We start from the raw sequence: 26,382 nt of genomic DNA on the forward strand, positions 1-26,382 counted from the left end.
TCCTAGTACGTTCTCCAGGTGTTGAGCCTTACCTCTCTTTTTGCTTCAGTCACACTAAATTGTTTTATCTCATTAGATTCAGGTTTGCATTTCGCACTTTTTGGTCTCTTATTCCCGCAAAGCCTATTGTGATGCTAAACTGGATCTGTGCCCAAGTCTACACAGAGCACGCTTCACTTTGTTTTCTTCCGTCAACTTTATATCAAGACTAGGCATGATTTTATAATTCCTCTTTTAAAGTTTTTAAACATTAGGAAGTGTCGTCCAGCTTTATATCATCTTCAGCTTCTAACTGATGAATTTACTTGTTTAATGATTTACATATACATCTCTGCAGCTGTTCGTCTGCGTGATGTTGTTGGGAAATGATCTTTTTTGTCTTGTTTTAATGATTCATCTCTGGATTCTATGGCCCACGGGACAGGAGTTTGTCACAAAGTTTATTATATACTGCTTCAAGTTTATGCTGCTGTTTTGTAGAAATATCAATTTATTGAATTACTTCTACTACATCCCAATTTTTAATTACTATTGCTTCGAAGCATATTACCCATTGTATCTATCATATTTTTAATTCACGTTTTAAATCTTTTTATGATGCATTCTTTTAATTTATGGCGGTAAGTCAGACGAATAAAGATATTTGACTGACTGGCTGACTGACTACTGAATAACATATTCACTACTGCTTTCAAATCAGCTCCAGCAAAGACAACCCTTTTGTTTTTTTCCAGCACTTAGGGGCATTTTTGCAAGAAAGTGGTGAAGTGTGTTGCTAAGCCCAGAAGTCTGATGACATGCTTCATCACTTTAGACATGCAGGGCTGCACAATATTTGCTAGAATATGGTGCAGCCCTGCATTTCCCCCTGCGCTAAATTTAGCTGCCTAGCACCAACCATAGTGCAAGGGTGCCTGTGTTGAGGGGAAGATTGTTTATGTGCAGGAAGGTCCCCCTTCCTGCACATAAACAATCTTTAAATGCCGTTCTGTAACTTCTATAATGCAGCACACATAAAAGTTGGAAAACAGCATTTTTTTTAAATGATTGTTTATGTACAGGAAGGGGGACCTTCTGGCACATAAACAATCATTGGCGTTTTGCTGTTTCTATGTGTGCTGCACAACGCAGCACCCAAGGAAAAATCAAAAACAAGGAGAAATGAAGCATTTGTCCTCGTTTCCCCTGTTTACAAGGCAGCGTTAAGCCACGTTAAGTGGCGTAATGCTGCCTTCCAAATAATGTGAAGCTCCTATCGCCACCACAATATCTGTAAACGTGACATTGTGGTGGCGATAGGGGCTTGTAAATATGCCCCTTAGTTTCTCAAAAAAATCAAAAAGTTCAAGAGTATGTATTTTTTCTCTCTAGTTTAATTCCATCACACACTTCCTATCCTTCTGTGCACGCTAGAGGGCCTTTCTTGCGATACCACATAGCCCAACAAGGAGAAAGCAACAAGGAAGCAAACAAAAGAATGAAAAGAAGTGAAATGCTCCGCTGCCTGACCATAATGCAGGAATTAATGAACCATAGTAGGCCTCTGGGCCCAAAGCACCAGGCCGAAATTCCCTGTTTGCACACTTTTACAGGTTGCATTGCAATGTTTTGATATGACACTGGGTCCTTCCAGCCTTGCAATAACTGTTGTGCATGTCCCAATTCGACCCCAGGGCATTTTATTCAATGTTCTGTGACCCACTTTCACCCATTGAGCTGTGGCTAGATGACCATTAAGACTTCTGCGTTCTCCCTTTCATGTATATTTTTAGAACAGCTTATTCTTTAGTCTGAGAAAAACCAGACAAAGAATACAGTCAGCGTAACAAGCACTCTATCTTTTCATGTATGTCATTAAAGAGCTTCTTTCTCAGACTGAGAAATCAGGCAGTAAGTATAACAATAAGAAAACTAAGACACTATTTTATCCCATGTTACTTGCTGTTACAAAATAAGAAACTTGCTAATTTGGTGAAAGACACACACATCTTTTCAAAAATATCAATTTGCAAGAATACTGTGTCAAAAATAAAAACGTCAAAAATATTGAGGAACAGAATATAGAAGGGAAGCAGAAATCTGATGTATATAATAATGTTTTGTAAAAATATATTTGTACATAGTATCATATACTTTAAAGCAGGTGTATTAAATATCGTTTTTTAATTAATGTAATGCATATTAGTTATTATATTTATTTCAGCTAATGGAATTGTATTATAATAATTGTTTTCTAAATTTATAGTACAGTTTGTATTTTATAATGTGTAATTAGAATGTGTCTGCATTTAATTAATAATAATTTCTAATTTAGTAGCTGGTTGTTGGGTTTGTAAGGAAATAGGGTGGGATTTTTTAATTTATTTAATAAAAGTTTTGTATGGCGCGAACATGCCCCAGGTGGGTATCAGAGCGCTTTACACAGTGTTGAGGAAGGCAAAGGAAAACAGCAAGGGGAGAAAAATCAGGGTAACAGTGGGACAATATACAACAGGGACAAGATGAAATTAAGGTGGACATAGGAGGCAAGTTGGGTGAGAATGACAAGTAGGGCAATATACATCAAGATCAAACCAGACAGAGTAACAGGCGACAATGGGTCGGAACAAATGAAATGTATACAGTAAGTCGAAGGTAAGAGGAGCACATCATCTAGTTCAACACATAGTAGAGCTTTAACTTCCCTTTTGAAGGCAAGTGTAGAGGGAATCAGTCTTGTTTCCACTGGAAGGGAGTTCCAGATTCGTGGGGCGATGCCAGAGAATGTACGATTGTAGGTTTTGAGCCTATTAAATTTCTTAGGCTTGAGCAGCAGTGTGCCGGGGCTCCTTGTGGACCTGGAGCCACCAGAAAGTTCCAGCTTGTTTGTCAGGTAGAGTGGGGTGTTAAAGTGTAGTGATCTATGGGTCATACAAGCGATCTTTAGTTGGATCCTTGCTTCAAAGGGAAGCCAATTGAGCGATTTCAGTTCCGGCGAAATATGGTTGGACTTCTTAGAACCCGTGATGAGTATAGTAGCAGCATTCAGAGACGCTCTGATGGGGGCTGAACTGAGTTCCGGCAGTCCGCAAAGAGTCGCACTGCCATATTCTAGTCTAGAGATGACAAGTGCTTGCACCACCACTTTAAAGTCATCATGGGGAAGGTAGGGTTTGAGTTTTCTTAGGATGCAAAGTTGGAAGTTTGCTCCTTTGGTCAATGATCTGATATGGTCTTGCATGTTAAGGTTTTTGTCTAGCACAACTCCCAGTGATTTAGGCGAGTCAATGAAGTGAGGTGTGCAGTTGAGGGCGGTGAGGTTACTGAGAAATTTCACCATAGTGGGGGTTTGCCTAGCGGGTGCAATGAGGAGGAATTCCGTCTTGAGGGCGTTTAATTTGAGATGGTTGGAGGTTAGCCAGTTGAGGGTTTTGAGCAGGGTACCGTTGAGAGATTTGATGTCTTCGGGGGAGGAGATTTTCATGTAGAGTTGGGTGTCGTCCGCATACATGTGATATTGGATGTTGGAGGCTTTAAGAATTACAGTCAAAGGTTCCAGGAAAAGGTTAAAGAGTGTGGGTGAGAGTTAGGATCCTTGGGGGACACCAAGTGTGCAGGAATTAGGGTTGGAGAGAGACTGGTTGGATTTAACTCTTTGTGTTCTCTTGTTGAGGAAAGAGGAAAACCATTTAAGGACCATGCCAGAGAGCCCCATCCTGCGTTCCAAGAGGTAGAGTAGATTGCCATTTTTGACAGTGTCAAAGGCAGTTGAGAGATTGAGCAGAATTAAAAGGCAGGCTTCATTTTGGTCAAGTAAAGTGAGAGTGTCGTCCACTATGTGAGTGATGGCCGTTTCGGTGCTGTGGCCAGTGCGGAAGCCCGATTGGAATAGGTCGAGAAGATGGAATTGCTCAATGTGCTTGTGTTTGGGTTATTATTTAAAACACTGATTCCTATTTAAAATTAATTTGTGATGATAATTAAATATTTAATTGATAATGATGTAAATTAGTGAATTGAATAAATATACATTTTAATTGAAATGCATTTATGATTTTTAGTTTGCAATTGTTTATAGCTAAACACTATTTTAAAATTTAGTAGTGGGTTGTAGTGTATGTGGGTGAACAGGATGAGAAGTTATTCAAATGATAAATTAGTGTTCATTATTTCAAAATTAGTTTTAATATTCATTAAATATATAATCTGTAATTATAACATTGATTCATTATTATTTTACTCATGTAAGTTATTTTTGCGATTTATAAAGTATAATTTTGTGAAATAAAAATTTAATTGGTAAATAACTACGTAAATTATGTATTTGATTATTAGTTATGCCAATTACTTGTATTTTAATTAGTTGTTAATTCATTGATAAGGATGAATTTTATATTTACTCTTTGGCTTACTTTTATTTGTATGTAGCTACCATTTTAATGTTATTATTGTTTTATTTATATTTTATTTTTAAGGGTTCTTTTTGTTGGTTTTATGGAACAATTTTCTTACTGTATTTTTTTGTTTTATATTTGTTAAATTATGTTTGTAGTACTAAATTAAAATGTTTTAATCACTTTTACTTTAATTTATTTAGACAACATATTTTTTATTTTATTTAAAATGCGTTTACATTTTTTATGTTGTTGAGTATGTGAATGCTCTTTTATAATGAATGGGAATTGGGATAGTGTATCTAACCCTTTCCGGAACAGTTTCCAGAACAATTTCCGGCTGACTTACGGCCATAAAAGAATGCATCATATAAACATATAAAACATGAATTAATAATATGATAGAAACAATGGGTAATATGCTTCGAAGCACTGGTAATTCATAATCGGGATGTAGTAGAAGTAATTCAATAAATTGAAATTTCTTCAAAATAGCAGCATAAACTAGAAGCAGTATATAATAAACTTCATGACCAACCCCTGTCCCGTGGGCTATAGAATCCAGAGATGAATCGTTAAAACAAGACAAAAAAGATCATTTCCCATAAATATCACACAGACGAACAGCTGCACAAATGTATCTGTAAATCATTAAGCAAGTAAATTCAGCATTTAGAAGCTGAAGATGATATAAAGCTGGACGACACTTCCTAATGTTTAAAAACTTAAAAAGAGGAACTGTAACTCGAACCTCCTGAGGCGAAAAGCCGGGAGTCGCGCTGCTAAAAGAAGCTTAATCTTAAAACTTGTGTATTACTCTGTTTTTTAAAACACCCTCCACCGACCCCCCAGCACTTACCCTGCACTCTTGAACAGCCGATCGGAACGCTGTTAGGGGCTGAAATTGTTATCCCGCCGCCATTACCTGCCTCGAGGAGCCACGGGACACGCCCACCCAGGTGGCCACGCCCACCCTCGCCAGGTATAACAGTGCACGCTGAACTCTAGCGCCTCACTGTAACTCAAACCTTCTGAGGCAAAAAGCCGGGAGTCGCGCTGCTAAAAGAAGCTTAATCTTAAAACTTGTGTATTACTCTGTTTTTTAAAACACCCTCCACCGACCCCCCAGCACTTACCCTGCACTCTTGAACAGCCGATCGGAACGCTGTTAGGGGCTGAAATTGTTATCCCGCCGCCATTACCTGCCTCGAGGAGCCACGGGACACAACCACCCAGGTGGCCACGCCCACCCTCGCCAGGTATAACAGTGCACGCTGAACTCTAGCGCCTCACTGTAACTCCAACCTCCTGAGGCAAAAAGCCGGGAGTCGCGCTGCTAAAAGAAGCTTAATCTTAAAACTTGTGTATTACTCTGTTTTTTAAAACACCCTCCACCGACCCCCCAGCACTTACCCTGCACTCTTGAACAGCCGTTCGGAACGCTGTTAGGGGCTGAAATTGTTATCCCGCCACCATTACCTGCCTCAAGGAGCCACGGGACACGCCCACCCAGGTGGCCACGCCCACCCTCGCCAGGTATAACAGTGCACGCTGAACTCTAGCGCCTCACTGTAACTCGAACCTCCTGAGGCGAAAAGCCGGGAGTCGCGCTGCTAAAAGAAGCTTAATCTTAAAACTTGTGTATTACTCTGTTTTTTAAGACACCCTCCACCGACCCCCCAGCACTTACCCTGCACTCCTGAACAGCCGATCGGAACGCTGTTAGGGGCTGAAATTGTTATCCCGCCGCCATTACCTGCCTCGAGGAGCCACGGGACACGCCCACCCAGGTGGCCACGCCCACCCTCGCCAGGTATAACAGTGCACGCTGTACTCTAGCGCCTCACTGTAACTCGAACCTCCTGAGGCGAAAAGCCGGGAGTCGCGCTGCTAAAAGAAGCTTAATCTTAAAACTTGTGTATTACTCTGTTTTTTAAAACACCCTCCACCGACCCCCCAGCACTTACCCTGCACTCTTGAACAGCCGATCGGAACGCTGTTAGGGGCTGAAATTGTTATCCCGCCGCCATTACCTGCCTCGAGGAGCCACGGGACACGCCCACCCAGGTGGCCACGCCCACCCTCGCCAGGTATAACAGTGCACGCTGAACTCTAGCCCCTCACTGTAACTCAAACCTCCTGAGGCGAAAAGCCGGGAGTCGCGCTGCTAAAAGAAGCTTAATCTTAAAACTTGTGTATTACTCTGTTTTTTAAAACACCCTCCACCGACCCCCCAGCACTTACCCTGCACTCTTGAACAGCCGATCGGAACGCTGTTAGGGGCTGAAATTGTTATCCCGCCGCCATTACCTGCCTCGAGGAGCCACGGGACACACCCACCCAGGTGGCCACGCCCACCCTCGCCAGGTATAACAGTGCACGCTGAACTCTAGCGCCTCACTGTAACTCCAACCTCCTGAGGCAAAAAGCCGGGAGTCGCGCTGCTAAAAGAAGCTTAATCTTAAAACTTGTGTATTACTCTGTTTTTTAAAACACCCTCCACCGACCCCCCAGCACTTACCCTGCACTCTTGAACAGCCGTTCGGAACGCTGTTAGGGGCTGAAATTGTTATCCCGCCACCATTACCTGCCTCAAGGAGCCACGGGACACGCCCACCCAGGTGGCCACGCCCACCCTCGCCAGGTATAACAGTGCACGCTGAACTCTAGCGCCTCACTGTAACTCGAACCTCCTGAGGCGAAAAGCCGGGAGTCGCGCTGCTAAAAGAAGCTTAATCTTAAAACTTGTGTATTACTCTGTTTTTTAAAACACCCTCCACCGACCCCCCAGCACTTACCCTGCACTCCTGAACAGCCAATCGGAACGCTGTTAGGGGCTGAAATTGTTATCCCGCCGCCATTACCTGCCTCGAGGAGCCACGGGACACGCCCACCCAGGTGGCCACGCCCACCCTCGCCAGGTATAACAGTGCACGCTGTACTCTAGCGCCTCACTGTAACTCGAACCTCCTGAGGCGAAAAGCCGGGAGTCGCGCTGCTAAAAGAAGCTTAATCTTAAAACTTGTGTATTACTCTGTTTTTTAAAACACCCTCCACCGACCCCCCAGCACTTACCCTGCACTCTTGAACAGCCGATCGGAACGCTGTTAGGGGCTGAAATTGTTATCCCGCCGCCATTACCTGCCTCGAGGAGCCACGGGACACGCCCACCCAGGTGGCCACGCCCACCCTCGCCAGGTATAACAGTGCACGCTGAACTCTAGCCCCTCACTGTAACTCGAACCTCCTGAGGCGAAAAGCCGGGAGTCGCGCTGCTAAAAGAAGCTTAATCTTAAAACTTGTGTATTACTCTGTTTTTTAAAACACCCTCCACCGACCCCCCAGCACTTACCCTGCACTCTTGAACAGCCGATCGGAACGCTGTTAGGGGCTGAAATTGTTATCCCGCCGCCATTACCTGCCTCGAGGAGCCACGGGACACACCCACTCAGGTGGCCACGCCCACCCTTCAACGCACACGACACCATCCATAAATCATGTGTTTGTACAGGAAGCGCAGCGGACGAGCGCAGCGGGCCCGACGATGGCGCGCCGAAGGCGCGCTTAAGGCAAGCTCGTCTGCGCTCGTCCGCGCTAGGCAGAGCGCAGAGCCAGACCCTACATCTATAACCACCGACCAAACGCGCAGTTACGCAAGGGACACATTACTCCATCTTAATAAAAAGATACACGACTCTTGCCTACACAGTGTACTCGGGGATCACCCCCTCAACCGATGCTCTCACTGCCCGTACAGATACACACTCACTGCACCTAAAAACCCCTCCCCCACCCCAATACGCATGGCCTTAATCAACTGCAGATCCCTTCCCAAGCACTCCATAGAAATCTACCAACTACTGGAAAACTACGGCCTTGAAGTTCTCTTCTTAACAGAAACGTGGTTAGGACCGGACTCTGATCCTGACATTATAAACTCTTTACCTCCTAACTTCCTTATCCACCACATGGACCGTCCCAAGGGAAAAGGTGGGGGTATTGCCATAATTTACAAAGACCTTTTCTCCTGTCGTCTTCAAGGCAGCCCACTCCTAGACTGTGAAAACGTCATGTTCTCTATTCAGGTCTCCCCTTGTCAATCTATATCAGGCTTTCTCATCTACCGCCCCCAGGACCCCTAGGTCAATTTTGCGAATCCCTTATGGAGCATACATACACACTGGCAGCGACTAACCCCACATGCCTGATTTTGGGTGATCTGAACATCCATTTTGATAATAAGGAAGCCAAACCAACCGCCGACCTGATAGCAGATCTCGAAACTCTACAACTAAAGTTACTAGGCATATCTTTCCACCCATACTAGGGGACATCTGTTAGATCCGGTATTTACCAACATCATCGATCTCACTGTCCTCGACCCCATTCCGGTACCCTGGACTGACCATTTCTTAGTCCCAATTAACTGGCAGCTAATCAGTACCCCGCATTCTACTGCCCCTTCTAGCAAACTTTCTCGTTCCTGGTCCAAATGAGATGTAGAAACCTGGAAACATCATCTTGAGAGCTCACCCCCGGAACTTGATACCAACCCTATTTGCGCTGATGCAGAATTCTCAGCTTGGATAAGCGATACTCTGGACAAAACTCTCCCGAAAAAAATCTCCAGTAACCCACGGAACAAAGCCACCTCCCCCTGGTTCACGAGTGAAATACGGCTTTTAAAAAAAGCCTGTAAGAGATCAGAAAGAGACTGGAGAAAAAACTTTGATCCCACAAAAAAAACTGAATACAAAATAACCCTCCTTACCTACAAAAAAGCATTCAAAGCCGCCCAAGTCAATTACTTTGAGGAGAAAATAAGATCATCTACCAACTCATCACGAGAAACGTTTCAAATAGCCAAGAAACTCCTCAAAGTACCGGAGCCCCCCCCTTTGGTAGAGCCTTCAACCACTCGCTGCAATGAACTTGCAGAATTTTTTAATTTAAAAATCACCAACATTACTAAATCCCTTCCCCCAACTTCTCTGGATGCCTACTCAGCCCTCCCTGACGCTGATCAACCCCCTCACTCACAAATAGCAACTACTGTTTTGCTGTCAGACATCACTCCTCTAACAACTGACACCACTCTTCTTATACTCAATTCCATCAAAAGTGGTAGCCCCATTGACCCTGCTCCACTTAACACCCTGAAACTAGTCGGACCCACTATTCTACCCTATCTGACTAAACTAATTAACAGCTCACTCACCCTTGGCATCGTCCCTCCTAGCTGGAAAAGAGCAATGGTTAAAGCACTGCTCAAAAAACCTCATCTTGACCCGCTGGAACTAGGCAACTATAGACCGATCTCCCTGCTCCCAGGCATCAGTAAAATAGCCGAGAAGCATGTCAACCTCAGCCTCTCCCATCATCTCGAAACTAATGGACTACTGGAACCCTCTCAAACGGGATTCAGGCCAGGCCAGAGCACAGAAACCGCAATATTGGCGGTAGTCGAAGAAGCAAGGAAAATCATGGATTCAGGAGGATCAGTGGCAGTGATCCTCCTGGACCTCAGTGCTGCCTTCGACACCGTCAACCACTCAATGCTGATCCAAAGGCTCAGTAACCTTGGTATCACAGGTACGGCCTTAGCCTGGCTAGAGTCCTTCCTCAAGAACAGATCCCTCCAGGTGGCCGATGGCACCTTTACATCCAGACCCACGGCCATCAGCTGCGGGGTCCCTCAAGGCTCATCTTTGAGCCCGACCCTTTTTAATGTCTATATGTCCCCCCTTGAGAAAGTCATCACTCCTTTTGGAATTAAGCTCTTGACCTACGCCGACGACACTCAGCTGGTAGTATCCTTAAGCCAGCAAGACCATTCCCTCCCCAACCTCCCGATTCCTGCAAGCAAAAACCCGATGCCTCTGGGTTTCAGCTGGCAGGGCAGTATTGTGTAACGTGCTAATTCTTCCAGCAAAAGTCGAAGTGGCGATGCAGGGGCTCTAGAAGGGGTGAACAACCAACAAAGCCCCATTAACAAGCGAATGGTCTTTTAAAGACCTGTGAAGTGCTCGGGGGCGGCTGTGTATAAGCTGTTTCAGCCCGGGCTGCCACAAACGTGGGGGTGGGGGGGGGGGAGATACGCACTTTGCTCCTCTGAAATGTTGGCATCCACTCGTGTTACTTTTCACAATGTATAATTTTGAGCCAATTCGTGCCTCTGTTTTCAGAGCCCGTACGCAGTGCATGGTGAATGAAGTCACACTGAGTGTGAACGATGCCTTTATCTGTTCAGTCGAATGCTTTAAGTAACCTGGAAACACTGGGCTACCAGACTTACCTCTTTCGAGCATTTTAAACATTACAGTAAATTCTTGGGATGTGTGCATGGGCGTAGGAAGTGTGGGGGACGCGGGGGATATATCCCCCCCAAATTTTGGAGTGGGGGGACACGGGGACAAGGGTGGGGGGGACAAAGGAATTTCCCCTCTCCCTTCTGTTATCGCAGAGCCATTAGTACACGAAAGCGCTACCTAATGGCCCTGCACTTGACCTGCCTGGAGTCAGAGGCCACCCGCCCTCTGCCTTTTGTTATGCTGCAGGAAGACTCAGCCGTTCTGGGAAGGGCAGAAAACGGAGGAAAAATAAACGCTGTCTCTTTTCCTTCATGGCAAGGACAGTGTCCACTACTCCTGATCTGCCTCTGGCGGCTGCCCTCCTCTCTTTATTCCTCCATCTCTTTCTGTCTCTGTCTCGCTCCTACTTACGTGCTGATTTCAAGAGGCAGCTCTTAAGGTACTCTCTCTTGCCTCTCCTTTTCTTTATTTGTTCCCCTTTGAAATTGATCCAAAAAAGGCTGAACACTTTGGCTGTAAATGTCCTCATTTTCTGACCGTTTTCTATTGAAAAGAAAAACCTCGGAATGGAGAGAAAAAAATAGTTAAATACCTAAATAAAGCAATACAGAGTGGGCAGCAGACAGGTCAGACTGTTATTTACACCCACACACATTAGTGCCACTTTACAGAGTTTGCCAGTGAAAGCGCTACTTTCTTTTTATCTTCTTTCTTTGAACAACAATGTTTTCCCAGGGTGGGTAAGTGCGCCATTCCTAAAGGGACTGCAATACCTGGTTGATGGGTAGAGTGGAAACGTTTAATATGATCGTTTTCAACTTTGTAATTATTTTAGCTTATAAAATGCGTCTCTGTGTTTGGGGATGTGGTCGTTTTTAAACCAAACTGCATACATTTTGAAAGGATATAAGCAATGGACATTGAAAGAGGTCCCTTCCTGGTCCTGTAGCCATGTCTTGAACTTTTCAGGCAAAATCACTTACTGATTTCTGAATAATGAGTTTAAAACCGTTAAGGTAACCATGTTTTTTTCTGATTACAGTTCACATGCTTTGCTTATTCTTGCATTCCCTATGAGTGTTTGCTTTTTCCAGGGTGTTATTAATTTTTTTTCAGGCAGCATTTTACTGTTGTCTAGTGCATAATTTGAATTTAGTCGCAGCATAATTGAGTTGTGCTGAAGGCAGTGCGAGTTTCTCTCAGTGGGTCAATGTAAATAAATGTGGAAAAATACTAGCTGTAGCGTCGCCTTTTACTTGTGGCAAAAATAAATATGGATAAATACAGAAAAAAAGCCCAAAAAATAAATATGGATAAATACAGACGGAAATGGCAAAAAAATAAATACCATAAAACCGGGAGCCCTACATATAATTGTATATAAATATGAATATTTTAATATGCTTACCCTTTTTTGACAATATTCTGTTCCACTGTATTTTTTACTCAATATTTTGGTAATTTACATTTAAAGATTTTAAGTATGTAAAGTCAATATTTTTTAAGACAATATTTTTGACACATTATTCTTGTCTCAGGATATTGTTGTTCTTGATATTTGATCATAGACTCTGCTATTTTTATGCAAAGGTAAATATTGCAACATTTTATAGACCGCAACATGAAATAGATGGTATTTCGATCAGAAAGGGAGATTCTATTATAGCTGCTGCTGTATCATTCAATTACATTTGAACATTATTGCCTACACATGGTGCCAACAGCTGTTAAACACCCTCCCCGTTGTAATGGGCGCGAGCCACAGGCGTGGGTGTGTAGAAATAGGAGTAATTAGCGAGGATACATAATGAGGGTGTTAATTAACAGCCGTTATTGCCCTGTATGTGAGGGCTAAAAAGCTATTAACACAATCTCCCCCAAGGCAAATACAGCCAACATAGGGAGTGCTGCAAGAGCACAGACAGCCTCTCACCTGAATGAGCTTTATGCTCCTGCGACACACCTTTAGCATTTTCTAATCACTTGCTTTTGGTGAAGAAAAGCACAGGCAGACAAAAAAAGAAATACATTTTGATACATATTTATTAAGAAATCACACAAGGCAGTGCAACAAGGGAAGCTGCTATTCTGTGTTGCATGATTGAGAGAGAGCTGAAATGTACCACATTTAAAATGATATGGTATAGGTCATCTCTCGCCTAGCACTGGCACACTTGTGGCTGCCTAGCACCAGTGCGGGCACCCTTGTGCTATGGCACAACGGTGCCTGTATTATTGGCAGGATTATTTTTGCACAGGAAAGGAAAAACATCCTGTGCAAAAACCATCCTTAGGGGCTTATTCCTTTTTCTCTGTGTACTGCAGAATACAGCACTCATGGAAAGAGGAGAGAATGAGGAAATATATATATGTCTCCTCATTATGTCTCTCTGTCGTAGGTGCACCATTTTGTTGCAATCTCAGGTTTACTGCCTTTAGAAAATCTTGTACTGAATCAAATTGCATATGTCATGACTTTAAGAAGCTCCGGGGGTTAAACTGACAAACGCGCATTGTTGCAAGCCTGGAGACGGCCGCGGATTGAAGGCGCGTTAAAGTCATGACTAATGCTATTGGCATGGAATCGCTTCTATCTCCTTGACGCCACCGGGGCCTATTTATTGGAAACTATGGTGGCGATTACGATCCGGTAAAAAAATTCCCCGTACGACTCGTATCCGGTCTTTTTACCGTACGAATCATACAAGTGCCGTACAAACTGCCAATTACGATTCGCATGGGAAAAAGTCCATACGAATCGCATTGGGAATAATTCCCCACACGTCCTCGGGTCGGAAAATGTGTCCGACACGGCCACGGACGATTTACCGTACAAATGTGAAAAGCGAAGTCCGACCGCGGAATTACGATCCATCCCGTGCGTCCGATGTTACAACCGTATGGTAAAAACACCGTCCGCACCGAACTCCCATAGCAACCATGGAGACATGGGCCCGCATACGCGCCGACCCCCCCCAGCCCCCGTACGTACATGTTGAACCCCCCCAGCCCCTGTACGTATGTGTCGAACCCCCGTGTATGTACACCCGTGTACGTTCGAGTCGTACCCCCACCCGTGTATGTACACCCGTGTACGTGTCGTACCCCCGTGTATGTACACCCGTGTACGTGTCGAACCCCCGTGTATGTACACCCGTGTACATTCGAGTCGTACCCCCACCCGTGTATATACGGTGCGTACCCCCAGCGCTACACGGGTGTACATACTTGGGGGTACGACACGTACACGGGTGTACATACACGGGGGGTTCGACACGTACACGGGTGTACATACACGGGTGGGGGTACGACTCAAACGTACACGGGTGTACATCCACGGGGGGTTCGACACGTACATACGGGGGCTGGGGGGGTCAGCGCGTACATACGGGGGCTGGGGGGGTCAGCGCATACATACGGGGGCTGGGGGGGGGGTACGGCGCGTACCGGGCCACCTACTCTGGTCGTTTCGTGCCGTACTTCGCTTTTCCGGCACTTTTTGGGTGCCGTGAAAATATCGCCGTCCGGACTGCTGTCGGTTCGAATCGTACTTCCTGGGTCGTGAAACGCTGCCTGAAAGCGTCCCGACGTCACGTCGCAGCATTCCCAGATCACATTCGTATGTATATTTTTGTCAGTCGGTGTTTTTTTACGATTCGTACGGAAATGGTGTTTCCGTGCGAATCGTAATTCCATGTTTGTAAAGTTTTACGACCGGGTACGAGTCGGATGGAGAAAACGCTCCGACCGACGGTTCGTACCCGGTTTTTCCAGGATCGTAATCGGCACCTAAGTATTAAGATTACGTTGGATACGCATATCCTCCCTGTTGGATTCACTATAGGAACCACGGACTTCAGTCCTCACCTTTAATTGACGGGTTGCCCAGCCCAGTCCTGATGAAGATCCGCCAGGCCGAGGAATTAATCGCCCTTTTGGCCACAAGTCGGATCGAAACGTCGACGCCCATTTAATCTAGCCTGGACCCCTAACCTTGTTTTCCACGTGCCATCCTAGAATTGATTTCTAGTCGGAACTGATTTAAAATTAAAAAACTTGTGTGATTATACTTGGGCCAGGTTACCCAAGGACGGTGATTTGTAACCGGTCCTCCCTTGTTTTTTCTTTGACATATCAAATTTCTTATATAATTCTGTTGAAATATTTCTACTCATCACTTCACTCTTGAGCACTCTGTTTTATTGCACGTCTCCCTCTGGAGCTACCCTCCCTTTTTTCAAATTGCTATTTGTATTGCTTACTGCCTGTTTTTCACCAAATTGCTTTAAATAAATATATGGTGATCCAGAATATGGTTGTTTTTTGCACCTTTTATGTTGAGTACTTTATTCAATAATATGTTAAATCATAATCTCTGATTGATTCAAAATTAAAATATAGTTGCAGGACCACTGTCTTTTGTACCAAACATTACCCAGGTCCTTGTTTACTTTGGGTTACCCCGTTCTTTGAAATGGTCACTTTTAGAAATTTTGCATTTTCTTGCCTTTGCCATTTGGTGCCTGCAGCCTGTCTCTGGGATACATGCCTGGGCAAAGCTGACAGTTGGTCATTGTGTATTCCTCCTAGGAAACCATACACAATAGGGAGCTTAGTTATGACTGGATGGGCCATCACTGGCAGGATGGGAAGGAGGTGCTGGGCCCAGCCCCTCTTACACTTGAATAGGCTGTGTCCTGTTTCACACATACGGCTGCATATCCCCTGAAGTTAGTCTGGAGCCAGGGCCCATAAGGCAGGGCACGTGTGCACTTCAAAGGCATGCCTCTGGAAGATTATACCCACTTCTAAGGCACAAGTAGGTGTAAACTTTAGACCTGACATCAACACTTCAGTTCACTTCTGGACCTGTGAATACTCTGCCAGAAAGAAGGACTGCTCTGTTGCTGAAAGAACTGCCACTCTGTTGGACAGGTACTTTGAAGGATCTGTTGCCCTTCTGTGCTGACCGTTTGCCCTCTTGCCTGGGTGGGAAGAGAACTGGACCTACAACTTCACCCTTGAACCCAGGACACCAGTGTGACTGCAAGGGCTAGTCTGCTGGCCTCCTGAGCCTCTGGGACATAAAAGGCTCTCCAACATCCAGCAACCAGCCCCTGGACCCAGCTAAAGAGAATTCCTGACCCCCAAGTGGTCCCCCCTAGATCCTGTACCCTTGGTGTGGGTCAGAGATTTGTATTCAAGCTTTTGGACTCTTTGTGAACGGGCCCGTTTGCACTAAGACCTCGTCTCGTGCATCAACCGCTATTGGGGGACCGCCATTGCGAAGCTCCAGGAATGCTAGCCCACAGTGGAGAAGTGTGGCTCACTGGTTAGAGGAGGCAGACCTGGAAGTAGAGGTCAGCCCGGGACCAGGGTTCAATTCCCAGCTCGGCTGGGTCTTGAGTCCATAAATGTCCATGGACTCGATAATTCTCGCTCCAGTGCATACTCGATTCATGGGTTCACACTCTGCGACTCTGGGCAATAGCTTGCTTAATCTCCACATGGGCCCCTCGCGGCGGGATGCCTGGCTTTCACCTTGCGAATGCCCTGCCGGGTTATCTCACAGGGGAATACCAGGACGGGTTCCCTAAGCAAGCGCTTAGAGACCGCTTGGTGATTTGCGCTATATAAATTCCTGCACATTTACATTTACATTTACAGCAAATGGCCTGCTCTTCTCACTACTCTTGCAGCCGCCCGCTATGCTATCCCTGCTCCTGGTGGCCTCCACTATTGCAAACAGGGCTCTTGGCATGTATTTGAGAAGGTACACTTCAGTGGGCCTGTAGGCATTAGCCCTTTTTGGCTAAAGTTCCCTAAACATCTTGCTTTCCCCCTAGACCTTTTTTCTGACATGGTGTTGCCAACTTAGATGCTTTGGACACATTGCTACTGCTAAACAGTGTCAAAGTGCAAGTGCTCCCTGTGTAAAGTTTAATGGTAATTGGTTGTCCATGATTGGTATGTTTGCCTTTCTTGTAAAGTCCCTAGTAAAGTGCACTATGTGTGCCAGGGCTGGTAATGCAAATGCTACTAGTAGGCCTGCAGCACTAATTGTGCCACCCACACAAGAAGCCTTAAAAAGGGAACTCAGGCCTGCCATTGCAGTGCCTGCGCACAGTTTGTTAAACTGCCATGTTGTTCTGTCAAGTGCACTCACTTGCCAGACCTAACCCTTCCCTTTCTATGCTCATCAGACACCCCTATGGTAGGTCCAGGGTACCCCCTGGGCAGGGTGCAGTGCATGTGAAAGGTAAGACATGTACTAAGGTGTGTGCCATGTCCTGACAGTGAAATAAACTCCATTTCTTTTTCCAATGTGGAAAGGTCATCTTGCCCATAGGATAGAATGGGAGGGCAGTGTAATATGTTTTCCAGCCTATTTTCCCAAAGGCTTAAGATGGGAAGGTAAAGTTTAGTATGCCTGAACTCACAATGTAATAACACATCTTTTTATGAAGGTGGTTTTTGCATAGTGTGTTTAGAAGCCACTCTTTTAGAAGTGGCTGAGTTTTTGTGCTCTAACATTTCTGTGTGTCTCTGCCTGGCTGTGGATTGACTGTCTGGATTTGAAAGCGATAGGATCTGGGGAATGTCTTGACCCAGCGGAAGGGGTGAGACAAGAACAGGCTGACCTGCATCTGGAGTGTAGGAGGAGGAGAAGCCCCTAGAGGTGAAGGGCCCGATTCACAGAACTAACTTAAGACAAAATCCTAAACTTACTACCATTTTGGTATTCACAGAAGGCACTTACTCATTTTGGTATTCATAGAAGGCACTTACTCATTTCGGTATTCACAGAAGTTAGGAGTCCTAACTTTAGGACTCCTAAATGCCTTCTGTGAATACCGAAAGTCTTAAAGTTAGAATTTTTCTCAGTTTAGGAGTAGTAAAGTTAGGACTCCTAACTTTAGGACTCCTAAATGCCTTCTGTGAATACCGAAAGTCCTAAAGTTAGGATTTTTCTCAGTTTAGGAGTAGTAAAATTAGGATTCCTAACTTTAGGACTCCTAAATGCCTTCTGTGAATACCGAAAGTCTTAAAGTTAGGATTTTTCTCAGTTTAGGAGTAGTAAAGTTAGGACTCCTAACTTTTCTACTCCTAAACTCAGAAAAATCCTCACTTTAAGACTTTCGGTATTCACAGAAGGCATTTAGGAGTCCTAAAGTTAGGAGTCCTAACTTCTGTGAATACCGAAATGAGTAAGTGCCTTCTGTGAATACCAATATTAGTAAGTGCCTTCTGTGAATACCAAAATGGTAGTAAGTTTAGGATTTTGCCTTAAGTTAGTTCTGTGAATCGGGCCCGAAGACGCCCGGGTTGCTGCTATAAAACAATTGTCCAATCTCCTGCTGAGTGATTGAGAATCCAGACCCCCATCAAAGAAAGAAGGTGTCACTGGCAGGGAGGCACCCAGAACTGGTTTGAACAGGGGTCAGTGCCCCCTGAACACAAAGACTTCAAAGTCATTGAGGGGTATGACTATGAGAGCTGAAGCCCCTGAACTTTGGAGAGTGGTTTGATCAAGTGTGAACAAGACTGGTGCTACTTTGTGGTCAAGAGGGCCTTTGCCAAGGAAGAAACAACTGAATAGACTGAAGTAGAGGACTGACCCTTGCTGTGTGTTCTGGGGCTAGCCTGCAGTTTGATATTTTAACCAAGGAAAGGCTAAAGGGTCTTTGCTGTGTGCTGTGTCCCCCTGCTTGAAAGGACTTTGCTGTGTGCTGTGTCCTGAAGTTACTGATCGCCAAGGGCCCAAGGTGAGCTGGCTCCCTGTTGCGGAAACACAGGAACACAAAAGTTTCCAGGAGCGTCTCATCGGCGCTGTGTGCGTGTGCTTGTTGCAGCCTCAGACCCTTGTAAGGTGTGCCCTGTGATTGTGGGCACCTGGACTCCAAGCAAGGATCAGCGAAGCGGTGTGCGTGTGCTTTGTGCAGGCTGAACCCCTTTGTGAGGATTGTCCAGTTATCGTGTGCACCGGAATCCAAGTGCGTCTCATCGACCCTGTGTGCATGTGTGTTGTGCACCGTGAGACCTTTGTGAGGATTTGCCTAGTTATCATGTACACCGAAATCCAAGTGAGTCTCATCGACGCTGTGTGCGTGTGCGTTGTGCACCGTGAGACCTTCGTGAGGATTTGCCTTGCTATCATGCACCCAGAGTTAAAGTGAGTCTCAGTGACCCTGTGCATGTGATCTTCGTGCAGCCTGAGACCTTCGTGTGGAGTGTCCGGTGATCGTGCACCCGAAGCTCAAGGAAGTCTCAGTGACGATGTGTGCCCTGTGGCAGCCTGAGATCTTCATAGCAGTAGCGGTCCGGACCGGTAGCCCCGGAGGTGCTGAGCCGCCGTCCCGAACCTGCCGTTGCCAAGTCCCGAAGATTGCATCGGAGGCCCCAACCGCTGGACGAGGAGAGGAGAGTGAGTTTGCGCCCCCCAGGTAAGGTGTGTCGACTCCTGGGGCGGGGCGTGGGCTCAGAGGGAGACGCTCTCGCCCTCTCTCTCACTTCAGCAGGGCAAGCCCCTGCTTTGGCTCGTATCGCTGCCCGTATTGCCAAGGGAGTGGTAGTACCGAGGCCGGAGAGCGGAGCTGCACTTTTTGTGTTATACCATACCCTTGTTGGGGGCAACTGTTGTCAGAGGCTAACTGCGAGTAAGCACGAGTGGCGGAGAGACCCCCTGAAGGCACCGGGAGTGTAGTACAGATTACTCCATTTCTGCATAACGGAGTACCTGATTGTTGTATTACACATTGCATCATTTCTGCATAACGAAATACCTGATTAATGTATTATGCGTTGCATCTTTCCTGCATAACAAACTACCTGATTAGTGTATGACACATGACATTGTTTCTGCATAACGAACTACCTGATTGTCGTATGACGCATTGTATTGTTTCTGCATAAAGAACTACCTGATTAGCGTATTATGCAGTGCATTATTCTTGCATAACGAACTATCTGATTAGTGTATTAAGCATTGACTTACATGTGTATAACGGAGTACCTGATTGTTGTATTACACATTGCATCATTTCTGCATAACATAGTACCTGATTGATGTAATACGCATTGCATCTTTCCTGCATAACGAACTACCTGATTAGTGTATGACGCATGGCATTGTTTCTGCATAACGAACTACCTGATTGTCGTATGACACATTGCATTGTATCTGCATGATGAACTACCTGATTAGCGTATTACGCAGTGCATTATTCTTGCATAACGAACTACCTGATTAGTGTATTACGCATTGCCGTACATCTGTATAACGACGTACCTGGTGGTTGCATTATGCATTGCATAATTTTTACATTGCAAAGTACCTGATTGTCGTGCTACGCATTGCATTATTTTTTACTTCGCAAAGTGACTGATTGTTGCGTACCCATTGTATTAATTTTACATTGCAAAAGTGACTGATTCTAGCATTACGATCTGCATAACATGGTGTTAAGATTACAGTAGAATGTTTAGAAGTGCTCATTAATATCGCCAGAACTTACATGGGCTGGCTGACCTAAGAACCGACCAAGAGAAATATTACAAATACACATATGTTGGATTTATATTGTGTGGTCTTATCGTATATCTTTTTATATAAAGTTTATACTCGTTTTTATGAAACTTGTGTGGAGTCTATTTGTGGTGTCATCATTGGGTTACTGTGAGCGTGGTTGCAAATACTTTACACTTTTGCCTTGAAGATAAGCCTGGCTGCTTGTGCCAAGCTACCAAGGGGGTGAGCGGGGCTATCTCAGAAGGTGACCTTCCTTTCCCTGACGTTCAAACGCGGGTCCCTATTTGGCCTAAGGTACCTACCTCAGCCAACCAGGGATCCCGGGTCTGTCATGGCCTAACCAGGTGAATGTAGCTGACCTGTTCTTCATTGCAATTGGCCTGAAAGTGTGACTTTGACCAGGTCCAGCGTGACTAGACAGCCATGGTTAGCGCTTAATACTTTTTGGTTCTATTTTACACTTAGATCTTTAAAAATTCATAACTACGGTTCTACTGTTTGGATTTTTGACAATTTGGTCTTGTTTTATAAATTAAATGTTGCTCTATTTTACAACATGGTGTGGGATACTTTTTGTGTAGTGTGTGTCACTTTATTACTGCACAAATCATATACACATTGTCTATAAGTTAAGCCTGACTGCTCTGTGCCAAGCTACAAGAGGGTTAAGCACAGGTTAATTTAGGGTTGGCTTGTGCCTCATCATGAAAAGGTCTGTGGTTGGTGCTTGACCAAGTCTCACACCTCAGTCAACCAACAACCCAATTTCTCAGCAAAATATTGAATTTGTTTCCAGGTCTCAAAGTAGAAATGGACTTGTCACGTTTTAAGAAGAAATATCGCCCCCTTCCCCATTTGGGAAGCATTGAAATTGTAGCCACTGCCGTGGAACTATTTGAAGCCGGTCGGTCCCGCTGGCACTCTGGAGCTTTGGAGATTCGTCACTGAAAGTTTTCTAAGTCACTACACAGAACGAGACATTGTCATTTTTTCAGAGGTGTGAACAGCCAGTTGGACACTTTTGCCTGGCAAATACCACTGAAACTCTGAAGCTTTGGAGAAAAAGTTCTCAAAAGTTTCCAAACTTTCATCTGGTGCCTCAACAAGCACAGTCGCATACATCTAAGCCACGCAGGACCTCAGAGGAAGATACTTATAGACTCCCTGGGTGTGAGCCAGAGGGCAACAGCAATGCAGTCCAGATGCAGTTGTCACTGGTCATCTGGGCACTTCAAGGAAAAATCATCTTGCAGATTGTTCCTTCTCTGTAACCATGCAGGCAGTCAGCCAACCTAACCTTGGAGTCCACTTCATTGTCCTGGGTAAAAGCGGGAGCAGGTGCAATTCTCCAGGGCTCCATTCAGGGCACAGACAGGTGATTCACTCCTCTCCTGGTCTTTTTCAGGTCCAGAAAGTGGTCTACGGTTGGTATTTGACATTGATGTGCCACCAGTAGGAGCAGAGGAGAAGCCCTCACCCTGAATGCCCATCATGAGGTCAGAGAAGTCATCCCTTGTCATTCTGGTTGACCTGCCAATCAAAGTGATCTATTGTGTGGCTCCTGGGGGGAATATCACACCAGGCCAGGTACTGACTTGGCAGCTGCTCGGGAGCTAATGCAATTAGCCTTTAAGAGCTTCAGGGTTACATTTCCTTAACATTTTATAAAACAATCTGACTTCAACATTAAATTAGATTTTTAATACCTAATAAAAATAGTGATTTAATTATTTTTCTACCTAGTCTTAAACCCATGATAGCAGTATTAGTAGATCAGTTCCCTATAGGACGGCCAGGTCTGCCACAGTAAAAATACCTTTTGTGGTCTTGTCACCATAAGGACCTGGTGACATTAAATGTCTACTTGCCCCACTTTCAAATACCATATCCTGACCTTGTGGACTGCATACATAGGGGTCACTTTTTAATATTTAAAAGGGAGGTCTTTGCCTGTCAAAAATGTTTATGCTGGTTGTCCTGCAAGTTTTTCACTGCAGCAGTCTGGCTACAATTGCATGCCTGACACCATGTTCGTGGATGGCACAATAGGTGCAGCAGTACACACGTGCTATTCACCTACAAGGCCCTGCATGCATTTTCTACACCACATACTTGAAACCTATAAGCAAAATAAAGGTGTCAATTAGGAGTACGCCAATTCAACAATGTTTACAGGGGGAGCACAGGCATTTTACTCCTGATTAGCAGGGGAACGTGCACAGAGTTCTAAAGCCAGCACGGCAGAAAGCTCAGAAAATAGGGGATGGGCAAAAAAATGTCAATGGTCATTTCCTACAGTATCCATGAAAGCTGACATTCGATTATTTTTTTCTGGCCATTTATGTTATGTTATGTTAAACAGTTTTATAGAGCGCAACAGCTGTCTCAGCTAAGAGGCGTCCCGGCGCTAAGCAACAGCAGAGCAGTACGCAAAAACGATCAAGGCCTATGAGGATGGAAACAGGAGAGTCTTAATTGCTTTCCTGAACTGGAGATAGTTAGTAAGCTCCCGAATGTGAAACGGCAGAGAGTTCCACAGCAGGGCCGCTCTATGCCAGAAGGATCGTCCGCCAGCGCTGGCTTTCCTTACCCGGGGGACCACTACTAAACATTGTCCCATAGAACGAAGTGGTCGTCTAGGGATATAAGGTGAAAGGAGATCGGACAAAATGTAAGGAGATGCCAGCTTCAGAATTTTAAAGGCAAAACAGAGTGCCTTGAACTCAATGCGCCTGGTCACCGGCAGCCAATGAAGGCGACGAATAGCACTGGTCACTGAGCAGGTTTTACGCAAGCCCAGGAGAGATCTAACGGCTGCATTCTGGACTCTCTGAAGCCTCTGTATTTCAGATTTATTTATTCCCAAATACAGTGAGCAGGCGTAATCGAGCCTTGACAAAATCAGGGCCTGAATAATGGTCTGCCTGGTTGTAGCATCAAAAAAGGACAGAACGGGTTTAAGCCCACGTAGTAGACCAAAATAAGTGACTGCCACCCTCTTCGTCTGGATCAAAAAGTTGAGTGAGCTGTCCATCCAAACCCCCAAGCTTCCATCAGTCTCTAACACTCTAGGCCTTCCCTCTTCACCCCTCCTACTCTTTTGATAATGATCTCTCCATCGCATAAAGCCATTGCCAATATTCACATACTCTACCCAATACCCCTTTAAAATTTTGACAGCCTTCTATGAACCATATAAATATATATAGAAGGAAGATCTTACGTTAACAGTATGCAGAGCTTCTAATTTGCCCTCCACCTGCTGCTCCTAAAGAAGATCACAATCTTAGGGCCTCATTTACAAACTTTTGATGCACAGCAGCGCAGTAGGCCTTCCTGCTGCTCTGCCGTGCGTCAAAAGAAAAGGACAGGATTGCTCCATATCTACAAGTTACTGCGCATTCCTGTCCTTATCACCTGTGCCGGCGCAAAAACAGCTGTGGTGCGCCAATGCAGATACCCTTGCATCTTGCTGCAAGGGTGCCTGCATCGCAGGGGTGATTGTTTTTGTGCAGGAAGGGACATCTCCTTGCACAAGTCAATCATTGATGGCATTTTTCTCTTTCTGTGCGTGCTGCACTCTCAGGGTTGAGCCAGTCAGGACTTTAACCTTCGGACTTAAAAACCTTTACAGAGCTTTTGCTTCAGGGGTCCCTTGCTGCTCTTCATCAGGCAGTGATCAGTGAGGGTTCGCCGGCTTGGCCTTGGATTTATCAATAGCATTCTCCTAAGTAATTGAATGATATTTTCTGTGGTTCCTTGGTGTAGTTATTAGTTAATAACTTATTGCAATGTTAACCTATGTGGCTGGGGTTCCACAATGAAGAAAATTAAATGTCCAACTTCTCCAGCGCCAGGGCTGAATATAACTACAGACCTAACCCTTGGGACATCTTGGGGAGACTTTAGGGGGTTTGAATATATAAAGATAATGCAGATACACACTCCACAGTGCTCCTAGAACAAAAGTAAATTTTGGGAAGCACTTTACTACATTGAGGGAAGTGAAATGTGCAACTTCACTATCCCCAAGGAATATAAAACCTCTTTTAAAAGGGTCCCCTTATAGGTACCTGACCCCCCACTCCTGGGACACCTATGAGAGACCCTGGGGGTACCTAATATGCCAATATATTGTGGCATATTAATTTTTAAGTGCAAAGTCAAATTTTGGCACAATTTACACAGGGCTGCTTTTAAAATGACCCCAAGCTCTCAGCAGCGCACACATGCAAGTGCAGAAAAGGCTGCTGGCCTCTAAACTGCAATGCCCTATTTTATATACTAGGGACTTAAAGGTAGTTTTAACCTCCCTGCCCTATTATATACTGGGGCCTTATAGAGGAGATCATGCCAACCATAGGGGTGCCCTTACCCATAGTGTACCCTAGTATATGTAGCAGTTTTCACTGTATCTTAAGTGTGTTTTCAGCATAGCACTGGCCCTGGGCCTAGTTAAGCAGAGTCCAGGGACAGTCAGAGTCTGTAACCACCATTACCAGTCAGCAAAACAATTGGGGGGTAGCCAGGGCACAAGGATGACTTTGCAACACCTCATCTATGCACGTTCCCTTCATGTGATGCACTTCACACAATTGATCTCATAACACCTTTAATGTGAGCCCTCTTAATTTGCCTCTCCTATTTAGTTATCTTTGTGCATCAAGTTAGACTTCTTTGCCCCAGAGTTGAGGAAGCCTTGAGCTCACTGTAAACACTGTAAGAAATGTGAAATGCTCATTGCTTGATTTGAGCCGGAGGTTTAGTAGCTCGACACCGGCATTTAACTGTCAACACCGGCACTTATGACAGTCTGCCACATGGCGTTGCTGTCTGTCTTATTAAGAAGTGCGCACAACAACAGTCATTTATTAATTCAATATACATGAAAAAGGACTAATACTTGACAGCCAAGGCATTCATGTAGTTTTGGGCGCCTGGAATAGGCTGATTTGTCACACTTGGTTGATGATGGTTAATAGTTGTGTTGGTACTGTCAAGAGAAACACTGGAAGGAGCACTGAAGGGTGCAAGCTGCAATGGCCTCCTAACAAGGGCCATGTACTTATGTTGATTTTTGCAAATTAAGCCCTGGGAGTACTATATCCACGGATTTAAAGTTAGATAACGAGATAAAGGCAGGGCACCCTTTAGCGCCAGCTAGAATCTGTGAGGAAGTGATGCTAGAGATACATGTGCAGTGCTCCACGAGGGCAAAAGGGGAACATCCATCGACGGCTGGCAGACCGCTGTTTGTAGCTATGTAAGTCTTTGCTTGCATGATGAAACATGTGTATGTTCTATGTGCATCCCCTGGTCTTCAACAAATGGTATACATGTATGACAGATAGAAAAGCTATAAATTGGTCAATTAAGCATAAACTTGCCCCTCATCATTCATATCTATAGCTGTTAATGAATAGAACCCTAGCTAACAAAAATACCTTTCTCACATGCATAAAAATAAGTGCGGGTGACAAAAATAAATGCTTTATTTTGCACATGCTGGTGTAGAGGCGAAAAACACTGGCAAGAACTGTTATAATATGCATTTCATTTTCTAGTCTAGAGACTTTTAGCTGATTATACTTATCATCGACAAACCTAGGCCCGTTAAAAAATAGAAACGTACCACACCAGTCAGAACTGAATGTGCTTTCCTAGAAATGTCATTTACAGCAGGTTGCTTTACGCTAGCAAATGATATGCTAGGAGAGACGAATGTGAAAAAAGTCATTTTAAGACTTTTAGAAACATACTTGACATCTGTATATTAAAAACGAGTATTTATTCTGACATATGATTTGCACTTCAAATTATAAACGTGTGACTCATGTGAACAGACTTATTTGTTCACATAAAGTGCATTTTGTATCCCTATTGTGGATGCCCTTCTAACACTGGGGCGACATACAATAGAAAGTCCATCTTTCTCTTTAAATGGCCAATGTTTTCAAAAATATATGCTTCAAGATCCAAATGCTATATCTTCAATTGTATTATAGGCCTAAATTTCAGTACCTTCCTGGGACTATTTTGCTTGGACATTTTAGTATACCTGTCGATTAACCATTTCTTTCCCAAAGACTTACATGTAGTAGAAGCCCTCATCCAAGCGAAGGAGGCAACGATTTTACAATGATTTTGCATCATTTTTGTGGCTGATGCA

The sequence above is a fragment of the Triturus cristatus genome, chromosome 5_1 (genome assembly GCF_964204655.1).
Source record: "Triturus cristatus chromosome 5_1, aTriCri1.1, whole genome shotgun sequence".
Lineage (NCBI taxonomy): Eukaryota > Metazoa > Chordata > Amphibia > Caudata > Salamandridae > Triturus > Triturus cristatus.